Genomic DNA, 12,877 nt, shown 5'->3' on the forward strand with positions numbered 1-12,877 from the left:
TTTATTTATTTATTTATTCATTGTTAAGCATGAGCTTCCATTGCTTAATTAGTACTATCAAACAAACAAAATGAAACAGATGTATTAAGAACATTACATTTTAATTTGTAATAATCATACACTAAATGCACTGTAAAGTATATCATATACTGTATTTTAAACAATAAAAAAAATTCTTCAAAAAGTATTTGCCCTTTTATCAGCCAAGTTATATCTCCATTCCAGGTCAGTAGTGCAAGCCAGGAATTAAAGTGTTTCTTTTCTTTCTCTGGCTCCAATTTTCTGACTCTTTTTAACTCTAATCATAGAGTTCAGCAGGCCTTTCACCAGACTCTGCAAAGTGCCATTATTTCTTTAATGTCACTGATTACTTTGCATCTTTTTAATACTTGTGACATATGTTTTAGCAGCTCCTCAATGACATCCACATTCTTCTACATTCATATCTTCATGGTGTTTTAGTTCCACTTCTCCCTCCTCATACATCAGTATGGACAAAGGTCCCATCTTCACCGGGACACAGGAAGCACATTCAACTTTATCTGAATTGAATAGCTTCACCAAACTCTGTAAAACAAAAAAAAAATTCATTTTCAAATCTATCAAAAAAGGATGAAACACACACACACATTAAACAACCCACAAATTTAGCACAGTAACAATTGATGCATCTAACTTTCTCCTAAAGTAGACCTAAAACTGGTTGGGCTGGATGCATCCCATCTACTTCTTTCTTGGGGTCCTTAACCAATGTGAGTAAATGGAAAGGTGAATAAAATTTTTGCAACCTACAAAAATCTGTTTTAAACAATTAAATATATGGCTTTTTATTTGGCATGCCAATTCCTAAACATAAGCTGTAACAGAAATTCCATTAAATCCTGCCCTTTATAGGGTTTATCCAAATTTGGAACTTCACATTTTTGAGTTTGACATGCCTGCCCTAAGACATTAAGCTAGCTGACATTCCTCTGAGGTTCCAAAAAGTTACATGCACTATAAATTATTATAACTTATTTTCTTCAGTCGCCAATCAATCATTTACTCCTGCACTGCTGTCTGTCTAATGGCACCCATTATTAGGAAATACTGAAAGACACCCAATATTTAAAAATACTTGGAAAAGGCAAAGAAATTTATCAGTGAAAAAAAAATGACACTTACCATAATGTAGGCATGGTTGGTTGGTTTGAAGGTCTCACTCAAGGGAATGGGACAGTCTCCTTCACATCTGTAGGCATTCAATTTCTTTGGATAGATAACCAGATCCCCCCCACCCAAACTTCTCAAAGTCCACCATCATATCAACCCTTCTGCACAAGGGTTTTCCATTTAAATTATCCATGGTTAAGGATGGAAAGTTGTACATTATGATGCTGTGTTTTGCATTTCTGTTCTTCCTGGGCTTTTTGATACCTTGTCCGCTTGTTACTTCTAGTATCATCACGTGTTTAGAAGACTCCACTGTTTGGATGAGGTTGGGATATCCATTAACGTTAGCAGAAGGGTTGTCCTTGGTGAACACTATCAATACGACCCTGTCAGTAGATATGTCTGTGCAACTGTTCTCATGATCCCTCTGAGATGGGCCTCCATCACCCATTAAGTCTTCATAATCTGAACTTTGATGAAGGTGGAGATAAGTATTCAAAATTTTGGTGAGGTTGAAGACTTTCCAGGAGCCACCTATTGCTACAGAGAAATCAATATGAAAGGACTTGAGAAACAGCCTCTTGGAACTTTGTTTGCTGTGGTAGATATGCAGTATCATATCTTGTGTTTTCTCTGAAGAAGAAAATGTAATCCTTAACTCTGCCAATCGAATCTCATTACTGCTTGAGAGAGAGGATATGTCAAAGTAGAGTGATCGATGATTGTCCATCTTGGTACATCCTGGTTAAATAAAACAACAAAATACACAACGTAAATATCATTCTAATTATAAATAGATAAACATAGTTATTACAATATATAAACATAAAACATGAAAATATATATATATTTTTATACAAAATGCAAAACAATATCCTTTAAAATTATATTTACCATTTAAAATAAATCTTTAGGAGGGGGCGTGGCTTAGCGCATGGAGCTGTAGGACGCACATCGCGGCAGCTCCCGGTCCTGACGATCTCCACGGGGCTCTATCTCCTTTACCATCACCCATCCAGCTGCCAAGAACGTCCTGATGGGTAAAGCAAAGCCCAGGGACCACTCGAAGCCCGCCGGTGACCGGACACAGGGCGATTTGGGGAACTTTGTGACCCGTTCCTCCGCGGCCTACCAGAGCCAGAGAGCCTCCAAGATGGCGGCGGCGCCTCAGTCTCCGGCCCGCTCAGCACATGCAGACGCCGAACAGGTACTGTCCAGAGGCCGCTCAGTCTCCCTCACGGATCTGGAGCCCCCACTATACCACCCACACAGCCCCCAAAGCCTTTCCCAGGCCTCCCTGTGCTCCGGGGATGGATGGGACATGGAGTCGCAGATGCGATCCATGCATGCCTACCTCCGCTCTTTACCTACTAAAACTGACTTTGAACATTATGTCTCCCGCATGGAGAAGTCATACAGGAAAGAGATTGCTGAGCTCAAGAGGGATCTAGGGACTAGAATGGAGGACGTAGAAAATACCACTGATGGTATGTGCAATACATTACAGTCCCATGAAGAGATCCTCAATACCCATACTAACATACTACAACAGCTCATGTACCACCAAGATGACATCGAAAACCGTAGCAGACGGAACAATATTAGAATTCGTGGCATACCAGAAACCATAGATCACAATGATTTACATGGAGCAGTCACTGCCATATTCAACCAAATCCTGCAGCAACCCAAAGATACCCCTATTGAGCTGGACAGAGTTCACAGAACCTCAGGCCCGCGTAGTTCTGATTCCGCCTTTGTTCGGGACACGCTCTGCAGGGTGCACTTTTATAAAGTTAAAGAGGAGATCATGAAAGCAGCCAGCACACAGGACTCCATTCGGCTGAATGACACCCCAGTAATGCTGCTGCCTGACCTGTCGCGCCAAACTCTGGCCATGCGGCGTGCACTTAAACCGATTACATCTGTTCTTCAGGAAAGAAAGATCAAATATCAATGGCGGTTCCCTTTTAAATTACGGGTTCATCACGAAGGCAAAACGGCCCTTTTCCGCACATTAGGAGATCTACCAAGGTTCCTGAGCACTCTGGAGCTACCCCAGATCTCCCTGCCAGACTGGCCCCTTCCTTCTGCTACTCTGGGACTTCCATTCCACACACAATGGCAGAAAGCGAGCAAGAACAAGCGACCCAGAAGCTCCCCTCAGAAGTCTCCAGATGGCTGACTGGTCTCTAGGCCCTGCAGACACCACATCTTTACCCTGCCACCGTGACTATTGTATTGTTTCCTTCCTTTTTTTTTTTTGGATCTCTTCTTTTTTTTTTCTTTCCCTCAAGGAAGGAAAGAACAGGAAAGAACAAGAAAGCGGTGCAGGCCGTCTACCCTTGAACCACTTTTAAGTGGTAAAGATCTCCCTGGACTACCTACCTGTCTACTACACTAACAGTGTTACAGATCCAATACCCCCCCTCCCCCATTCCTTTTTTTTCCTTTTTTTTTACTTTTTTCGCATCATCATTTTTGCAGATGCCTTTTTGTCCCCCCACATTATCCTAGTTGGATGTCCTTTTCAGGATGATCCTTTCAAATTTTTTCTCTATTGTTGTCTACATTTTCTATGTTCTTTTTTTCTGGGGACAAGGCTGGGGCGGATGGGTTCTATAATTATGGCTTATCCCCCCCACCCATATTGAAACTCGCTCCTAACTATGAATTAATATACGAAAGCCTTATAGAAATGTTTCCATGTTTTTTTCTGATGTGTTTGGGAGGGAGTGGGGGTATACACATTATATGTGACAAGTTATTACTTATATGTTCTTACCAGGTTACCTTATGATAACAAATTGATGGTTATATAATGTTTTCACCAGCTTTTGCTCCCCCCGTGGACCCCGGGACCGGGAGGCACTCTAGGTGCTCACCACATCCCCCCCCTTAGGACTTGTAGTGCCTGTTAGTGCACTTTACTGATATTAGTTTATAAGCACTTTATAGAAATGTTTCTACATTCAAAGGATTACTTAATGCTGCCATCTAGTGGCTTATTTTTTTACCTATTTTTCTCTCTTACTTTCTCCCTCCCTTTTCCTCTCTCCTCTCCCACCTTTTTCTCTTCCCCTACCTACCCACTTACTTCACTCCCCTATTCTTGGGCTGGATGGACCTCGGCGCGGACGTTATTAACATATACTGTTACCTCTCCCCACTCTTAATATGTCTTCACTTGAGCATCTAACCTTATCGTCCTATAACTGTAGAGGCTTCAATACCCCCGAAAAAAGAAGCCCGGTGTTATACCACTTTCATAAGACTAAAACTAAAATCCTGCTCCTACAAGAGACGCATTTCCGGGGTTCAGAGATTCCATCCCTTAACCCTCACTTTCCCCAGTGGTTTCACAGTACAAACCCTCATGCAAAATCCAAAGGGGTATCTATAGCTTTTCATAAATCGTTCCACCCAGAAATCTTAGATTCCCTGATAGACCCACTTGGGCGTTATTTATTCCTCAAACTCAAATTTAATTCTTCTGTCTTTACAGTGGCTAATGTCTATGGACCAAACCAGGATCAAGGGAACTTTCTGTCCAAGGTTCTAAACAAATTGCTACCATTTGGGGGTCCTTGTGTCATTTTAGGTGGTGACCTCAACACAACTCTTTCTCCAGCCGTGGACACTTCTTCGGGTAAGTCAGCCATGTCCCACGCGACTCTTACATACATAAAATCCCTTTTAAACTCGGCACAGCTCGTAGACATATGGAGGATGCAACATCCCCTAGAGAGAGACTACAGTTGTTACTCAGTAGCTCATAAATCCTATAGGCGTATCGATTACTTTCTAATCTCCCAATCATTACTAGATATACCACTCAAGGCCTCCATAGGAAATATCCTCTGGTCGGATCACGCACCCGTACACCTCAACCTAGCCCATCCACCAAAATCCCGCACTCGGTCCTCGTGGCGACTTAATGACAATCTACTGACTGACTCGGTATGTGTTGCAGCAGTTGAAAAAACGATTAGTGACTTTATTGCAGATCACCGCCAAGATGATACTAATCCCCTTATTAAATGGGAAGCCCTAAAATGTGTACTTAGAGGGACACTAATCCAGCATGGCTCTCGGCTAAAAAAAAAGCCAGAATGGCCGATATCTCACGTCTCTTATCTATAATTAAAACGCTTGAAGTTACACATAAGCGAGACTTAGACCCTGCAACATATACCGACCTATCTAATGCACGTAGAGACCTGCTCCGTCTACTCAATGCTAACTCCCTTATAGCCAGAAACCGAGGACGTAACCGACATTACACTTTAGCTAACAAATGTGGACAACACCTCACGAGAGTTCTTCATCCTCGCCCCCCACGCCGACCTATACCACAAATCTGTACATCTGACCAACGAAAAATTAATAACCCCAACGGCATTTCTGATGCATTTAAACAATACTACTCGAACTTATACAATATCCACACCCCAAACGGGACGACCCCTACTAACGACACACACCTATCCTCCATGCAGGACTACATCTCTGACACAGCTCTACCACATCTAAACCCTGAACAGACATCTGCCATGGACGACCCCCTTACAACAGAGGAATTCACTGCCGCTATCAAAAGCCTGAAAAATGGTAAATGCCCAGGCCCTGATGGGTTCTCCCCGAGATTCTATAAATCCTTTGCTCATCATCTGACCCCATTGTTAACTAGCGCATTTAACTCTATAGACGAAACCCATCTTCCCTCTAGAGACCTACTAGCAGCTAATATTTCAGTAATACCCAAACCTGGCAAAGACCCCTCTCAATGTAGCAGTTATCGTCCCATTTCACTCCTTAACCTTGATATTAAGCTCTACACCAAAGTCCTGGCTAACCGCCTATCTCCTATCCTACCTTCACTCATACATAAAGGCCGAGAAGCTAGGGACAATACCACAAAAAACATTCACCTCATTTCCTACATCCGAAAACACAACCTAAAAGCTTGCCTGCTCTCATTTGATGCCGAGAAGGCCTTTGACCGGGTCAATTGGGACTTTTTACGCCTTTCTTTGCAACAGATAGGCCTTGGCTCCACTTTTGTCTCTAGGGTCATGGCCCTATACTCACGTCCCTCGGCGTCAGTCCTGGTCAACGGTTCCTCCTCCGCTTCATTCCAGATTTCAAACGGCACACGACAGGGCTGCCCCCTGTCTCCCCTTCTTTTTGTTTTAGTGATAGAACACCTGGCCCAGGCCATTAGACAAAATACATCTATAGTAGGAATTCAGACACCCTCATCTCAACATAAACTTTCGCTTTACGCAGATGATTTATTAGTCTACATACAACAACCTCATACTACCCTACCCTCCCTGATGCACGAATTTCGTAGATTTGGACAGTTTAGTAATTTCAAACTGAACATGTCTAAGACTGAGGCCTTAAACATATCATTACCCAGTACCACCCTTACCCAACTACAGACTAATTTTCCCTTCCAATGGGGTTCCAGAGGCATCTCTTATTTAGGGATCATGATTCCTGCCAATCTCTCCGATCTCTATGCTTTAAATTATATACCCCTCCTAGCCCGGATTAGGAAGGAATTAGATTCATGGAACCCCTCCACACTACCTTGGTTTGGGCGCATTAATACATTGAAAATGGACACCCTACCAAAATTACTATATTTATTTCAAACCGTTCCTATTATGGTCCCTAAACAATTTTTCACGTCTCTTCGCTCTCATACGATTCATATGGCAAAATGGTATGTCCCGCATTCGTCACAACTTACTCACATACCCCAAAATACAAGGAGGAGTGGGTCTACCTGACTATGAGCTATACCATAGAGCTGCACTGTTATCCCGGGTCCTAGAATGGTTCCCTCGCCCTTTCCCCAAGGCGTCTACCATGGTGGAACAGGATCTATCCACTTTAGATCTCAGGGCCTTGCTTTGGGGATACGGACGACATTTACATTCACTCTCCTCTACTTCCCCACTGACGATTGCAGCTTTACATTTTTGGTACAAGAAAGGCATACAGACTCTCCTATCCTCAGACCCTTCGCCACTCACTTCCCTATTTGACCACCCCGCACTCCCTCAGGATGAAGGCTCTACCACAATAGGCCCATATTCCCGCTCTATGTGGCCCGTGGCGAGATCATTTGTAAACCCTACCTCTGGTGCACCCATCCTTCCAAATACACAGAGTAATTGGCTCACAGCCCTCCGTATATCCTCCTATTGCTCCGACCTGTTCTCCACATCTCAAATCCACAGACCCTTAACGGAATTCGAACAACTGTGCTCTCTTACGGAAACCCCCAGACACTTACTTTCCACCTTATACACGATACAAAATATACTGCTACATAATCGACCTCCTTCATACACCAAGAAGTGGTCCATGGAGCTGAGAAAGGAACTTTATTCAGAGGATTGGCAAAAATCATATTACTTTACGCATAAATCTTCAATATCCTGTTATACCCAGGAAAAAAATGTTAAGCTTCTTTCCTGATGGTACAAGGACCCTCAATCCCTTAACAAAATTTTCCCCTCGGTCCCATCCTCCTGTTGGAGATGTGGCTCAGAAAACGGAAGCTACCTACATATATGGTGGGACTGCTCATCTATTCAACCACTTTGGTCCCAGGTTTTTTCCATTTACAGTAGTCTTTATAATCAACCCTTACCACCCTCCCCAGAAATTGCACTACTGTCCATGCTTCCTGGTTCCATCACCTCACAGAAACGCTCCCTTTTACGCTTTTTTTTATCGGCTGCCAGGCAGATCATACCCTTATTTTGGAAAACCTCCACTAGACCCCCACTTACTTTATGGGTGTCGACAATGAATGACATTATGTGCATGGAGGAGAGGTTGGCCATGGATAACGATACTTTTGATAAATTCAAAACTCTATGGCTTATCTGGATTGAATACTCTACGTCAGACGCCCTGAAAACCTTATTGACCACTCAAGGTTAGACACAAATATTCATCTTTAATACTCCTTGCATACATTGTCGTGCCGGGGTCTGCTCCACGCACTCCCCCCCTGTATCCTATCCCTCTTTTCTCTTTTCCACCCACTTTTCTTTTCTTTCTCCTCGCTTTCCTGAACTCTAATATGACCTCATAATCAGTGGTTATAGTCGCTCCTAGACTAATTTATAGGTTTTTATAGACAGTTCATTACTATATAATATTGCTGGTTGATGATGGTCCCCTCTCACGCAAGATCTAATCAAACATTGTGCACTGGACTAAGAAATACTCAGTTATGTCATTGTCATTAATAACTGACTACCAATATTTGTGTATAAATATTCTTTGATATTATTGTTAATAAAAACATATTTGACACTAAAATAAATCTTTAGGTAGTAGGCAATGAAACTGCAAAGGTACATTTCTCATGTATGAGGCATTTGAGTGGTGTTTTAGGGAAGACTGGGAAACTACAAAAACACTTACTTTTTAAATTAGTTCTATTATTGTTAAATAATCAGCTATAAGAAATTAAATTGCTCTTAATTTAAATGCCTGACACAAAAAGCAGGCATTGAAACTGTTCTATGCCATTTATGTAGAAAATAATCTAGTCCAAGAGTAAAACTTATATTACATTTAGGTAATACATAAAGTGGCATGTTATATGACAAAATACAGTATATTGGTAACTGATTCTTACTTACTTTTGGCAGTAAGACTTAGGACTGTGTCTGAATCTTGAAGAATGAAATGCTCAAGGCTGGACAGATTGTTGAAGAGGAATTCTTCTTTGATTTCCTTGCATAAAAGCTGGCAATCCCTGTACCACGGAGATGGTTGTGAGGTAGAGGATGGCATTCAGCCAGGTCATTTCTTCTGAGATCTTCTACACCTTTTCTGGATTTGTAATGTCTCAGGAGATGTTCCTCAGAAGATCTGCAAGACTGAAGTGGGGTCCTTAGGTTTCCCTCATTTTGTATATGGTTGGATAAAAAGGTTCCATATTTACATATTACCTTTCATGTCATTGACTTTAACATCAAAGACTGCCAAGGTAACTGTCAGGTGTCAAGTTGTCCTTTCATGTTAGTAACACATGCACAAAATCTTGTGAGCTAAATATGCATGATTTAATTGAGGTGTAATAATCTGTTGATAGCATCAAATAAACAGAAACTAAAATATACAATATAAAAAATACACAGGAAGTATACTGTTATTATATTACTTTAATGTAGCAACTGAAATTTGGTCAGTAAGTATTGACCAGTATATAACATATATATACATATACGAATATTAGTCACATTGCAGTTATATTAATTATTTGTTTTGAGTAAGAAAAGTCATATTATACTATAATTATTATATTATATTCTGTTTTTGTAAGTGACTGGGGAAATATATTTTATGTTTGGTAGCATTTTATTTTTGAGTATATAAGGCCTTGCTTTTAATTGTTATTTCCTGAAGTGCGTTAGCTTATTTAAAGCATACCACCTTCATATCACACGTAAATATTTTTTTTACCATTCAGATATTATAAAATGATGAATTTAAAATACTATTATATAATTAGGGACTTAATGCTATTCATTTTTTTGCTAAAATTTGTTTTATTTTATTTTAATATATATGTCTGTTTTGTTGATTTTATATGGCAACACGTTGAAAATAACAATACTATAGGAATAATTGAATTATCACATACAATACTAATAATAGTACTTTATCATACAAATGTTTGGCACATATTGCCAGTTTATTGTATGGCTTATATTGACTGACATTTGCTCTCCCAATCGACCACATGATATTTTCAAATATACAAGCCAGGATGTCACAGGATTTAAATTTGTCAAATTCTCAGTGGCAGGATAATAGTAAAATAATAATAAGCCATACTGTACATATTTTTTTTTTTTGCATGGTGCATGAATATTAAACTGCAGTAAAATATCATGAAAATACACATTTTCTTTTATGATTTGACATAACAAGGTGCCAAAACATAACCCCCTGCCATAATTTCTCACCATTCATTAATAACAATTTCAATGAAAAAAATGTACTCACATATGGTTAAAATAATCAGTAAACTATCCCATAAACTTGGTTTGTAAAAGAGGAATAACTATTTGAGGCATCATAATGAAGTACAATTAATTACTTATTAGCTCTAATAGCTTAAACATTAGGCTAGTATGTAATACAAAAAGCCAATGAATATGCAAATTTAGCATCAATTAATGTTCCATATAATTACTTTATAATTAGAGATTTTAGTCTGTTACTCTCGGCAAACATGCTTTATGGATTATTATAGGGTTTTGTGTAACAACGTGTAACAACGTAAAAGAGAATCCATATAGAAAAAATAATAAATTCAATTAATGCAATTCTAAAATTGTGTTATAATATTGAATTAGATTCAACAGTTTCTTTCAAAATAATTGTTTAAAAGACATGATAAAAATGTAAACATTACTTAGTTTTAAGAACTATTTATACATTTATGTTTTTAAATAATGCTGCAAATACTGAAGGCAAACCACCTATAGATATAAGCAGAGACTTAAGTATTTAATGTCTCTTTGATCCTCTGTTGTTTTATACAGTGATTGTATACACAACAATCAATTATGTAAAGACATTAACATTTAACACCTTACTTTAACACATACTACACATGAAAGTGTGTTCATTTTCTTTTATGGTTAGATTAAAGGACATATTTGCTTTGACATTAAAGAACGAATCTACCCAACAGTGAAACTTCAGGGTTAAAGTGAAACTATACAGTATTTTCAGTAAGCACATATTTTGCAAAACTTTGTTCACTTTAAATTAAAGTTGGTTGTGACTTTTACATTTTTAGATGTTTGCTATTTTTTATTACTATATAAATTAGACTAGCCACTAAATACAGAGATGAGCTATTTCAGTCACTCAGCATAACCTCTGATATTTAGAAAGGTTGTCGCCAAAACAAATGATCTTTAGTCAGTTATGTGACTCAAAGATATGAATTTTGAGCAGGAGCAAATTCTGGTGCAGCGCTGCATGGTAGCCAACTTCAGCTTCTAACTTCAGCTTGTTCAATTAAGGTGTGATGAAAGGGGTCGTGGCTTGGAGTCCATGAGAGCGGCTGCTTAATCTTACAGCTCCGGCTCTATACACCCATCCTGCAGCTATCCTGACTCCAATCTTCTCCAAAAAGGCACCGAAATACTCCTGACAGCGGCGGACACCCGATCCAGGCATGATGGTGAATAAATACAGGCTGCCTGCACCCCAATCCACGGCAGAACTGGCCAGGTTTAGAAGGCAAGATGGCGCCAATCCTTCAGCCATGCAGGAGACCACGCTGCAGTCTGCCTCACCCACAGCACAGACCTCGTTTCAGGGGGTGAGTGACTCTAAACCTGCTCTCTTTCGCACCCAGGCAGCTCATTCAGAACCCTTAGATTCACCGGTCTGCTCAGAAAGCTCTATATCCCCAACCCCCTCCATTGCTGAACCCACATTGGCAGAAATCATGCTTGCTATACAGGACTGTAAGTCTTCCCTCACTGTCCAGATGGAGACCATTCATATTGATTTCTCGCACTTGAAACAAGACGTTCAGTCCCTACGGGAAAGAACGGGTGAAGTAGAGGGTTGTGTTAGCTCCTTAGAAGACACAGTTCATCCTTTATCTGCAACCGTTCACTCAGCCACGAATGAATTGGAAGCCCTTAGAGCCAAGTTGGACGACTTGGAGAATTGTTCCCGTCGGGAACAATTCGTTTTGTGGGGTTCCCGGAATGATCAGAGGGTTAGAGACCCGAACGTTTTTTACATAAATGGCTACGTGAGGAGCTGGGGGTAGAAGAATTCTCCAGAACCTTTGAAATCGAATGGGCACACCGCACTCCCCGGGTCCCCCACAACCTGGGGCCCCCCAAAGATCTCTAATTGCCAAATTCCTTAATTTTCATGACAAAGTCGCTATCCTCCAGTTGGCCAGAGAAAAAGGACCTATCAAGTTCAACGGCAATAACATATCCATTTATCCTGATTTTTCAGCGGAGGTGCAGCGTCAGCGCATGTCCTTCGCAGCAGTGAAGGAACGCCTCTGCAAAGAAGGTCTTCCATATGCGATGTTGTTCCCTGCTAAGCTGCGGATTATATATGAAGGTAAAGCTCACTTCTGCTCTTGCCCTAAGGAAGCTATGTCCTGGCTAGACTCGAAAGTTGGGAAGCAACCCAGACAACTCCGCAACTGAACCTGCAACATACAGTCCCTGAGGTACCACAAGTCTTCCTTCTCCCTCATGGGCATGATCCCCTGTGGCTATACTGCTACGGCTACCTTTCCTTGTTCAGCTACTTGATCTACTTGAGACTTGCCTTCATTTTAAAGCAGAAAGGAAAAGAGACAGAATATTTTTTTTATTTTTCAATTTTTACACGACTGGCACATCCTATGATCAACCCTACCAGCTTGGTCTTTTGAATTGTCTACAGATTACTATCGTTGGGCCTTTTACTCCTGATGTGGTTTATGCCTTTCGTTAAAGTTTCTGATAGATCCTGCAAGATGGACACACACGTTGCATCTGAGAGCTCTTATGGAACTGCTACTTTCCCCATACCAAAGAGTGGAGTGGAACCAGGATTTTTTACTCCCTCTCAAATTTGTTTCTGAGGGGGACTTTTGTTTGTTTAGGGAACCAATGCTCACTAAGTTTGGGTTGGTAGAGCGGGGAGG

At 40.6% G+C, this 12,877-nt stretch overlaps 1 pseudogene; it reads right to left on the minus strand.

The window, feature by feature from the left end:
* Positions 1-414: 414 nt before the first annotated feature.
* LOC141133949 (nodal homolog 2-A-like) lies at positions 415-8,982 on the minus strand (annotated as a pseudogene).
* Between the last annotated feature and the right edge of the window lie 3,895 nt (positions 8,983-12,877).

This window comes from Aquarana catesbeiana, linkage group LG03, assembly GCF_042186555.1.
Source record: "Aquarana catesbeiana isolate 2022-GZ linkage group LG03, ASM4218655v1, whole genome shotgun sequence".
Classification (NCBI taxonomy): domain Eukaryota; kingdom Metazoa; phylum Chordata; class Amphibia; order Anura; family Ranidae; genus Aquarana; species Aquarana catesbeiana.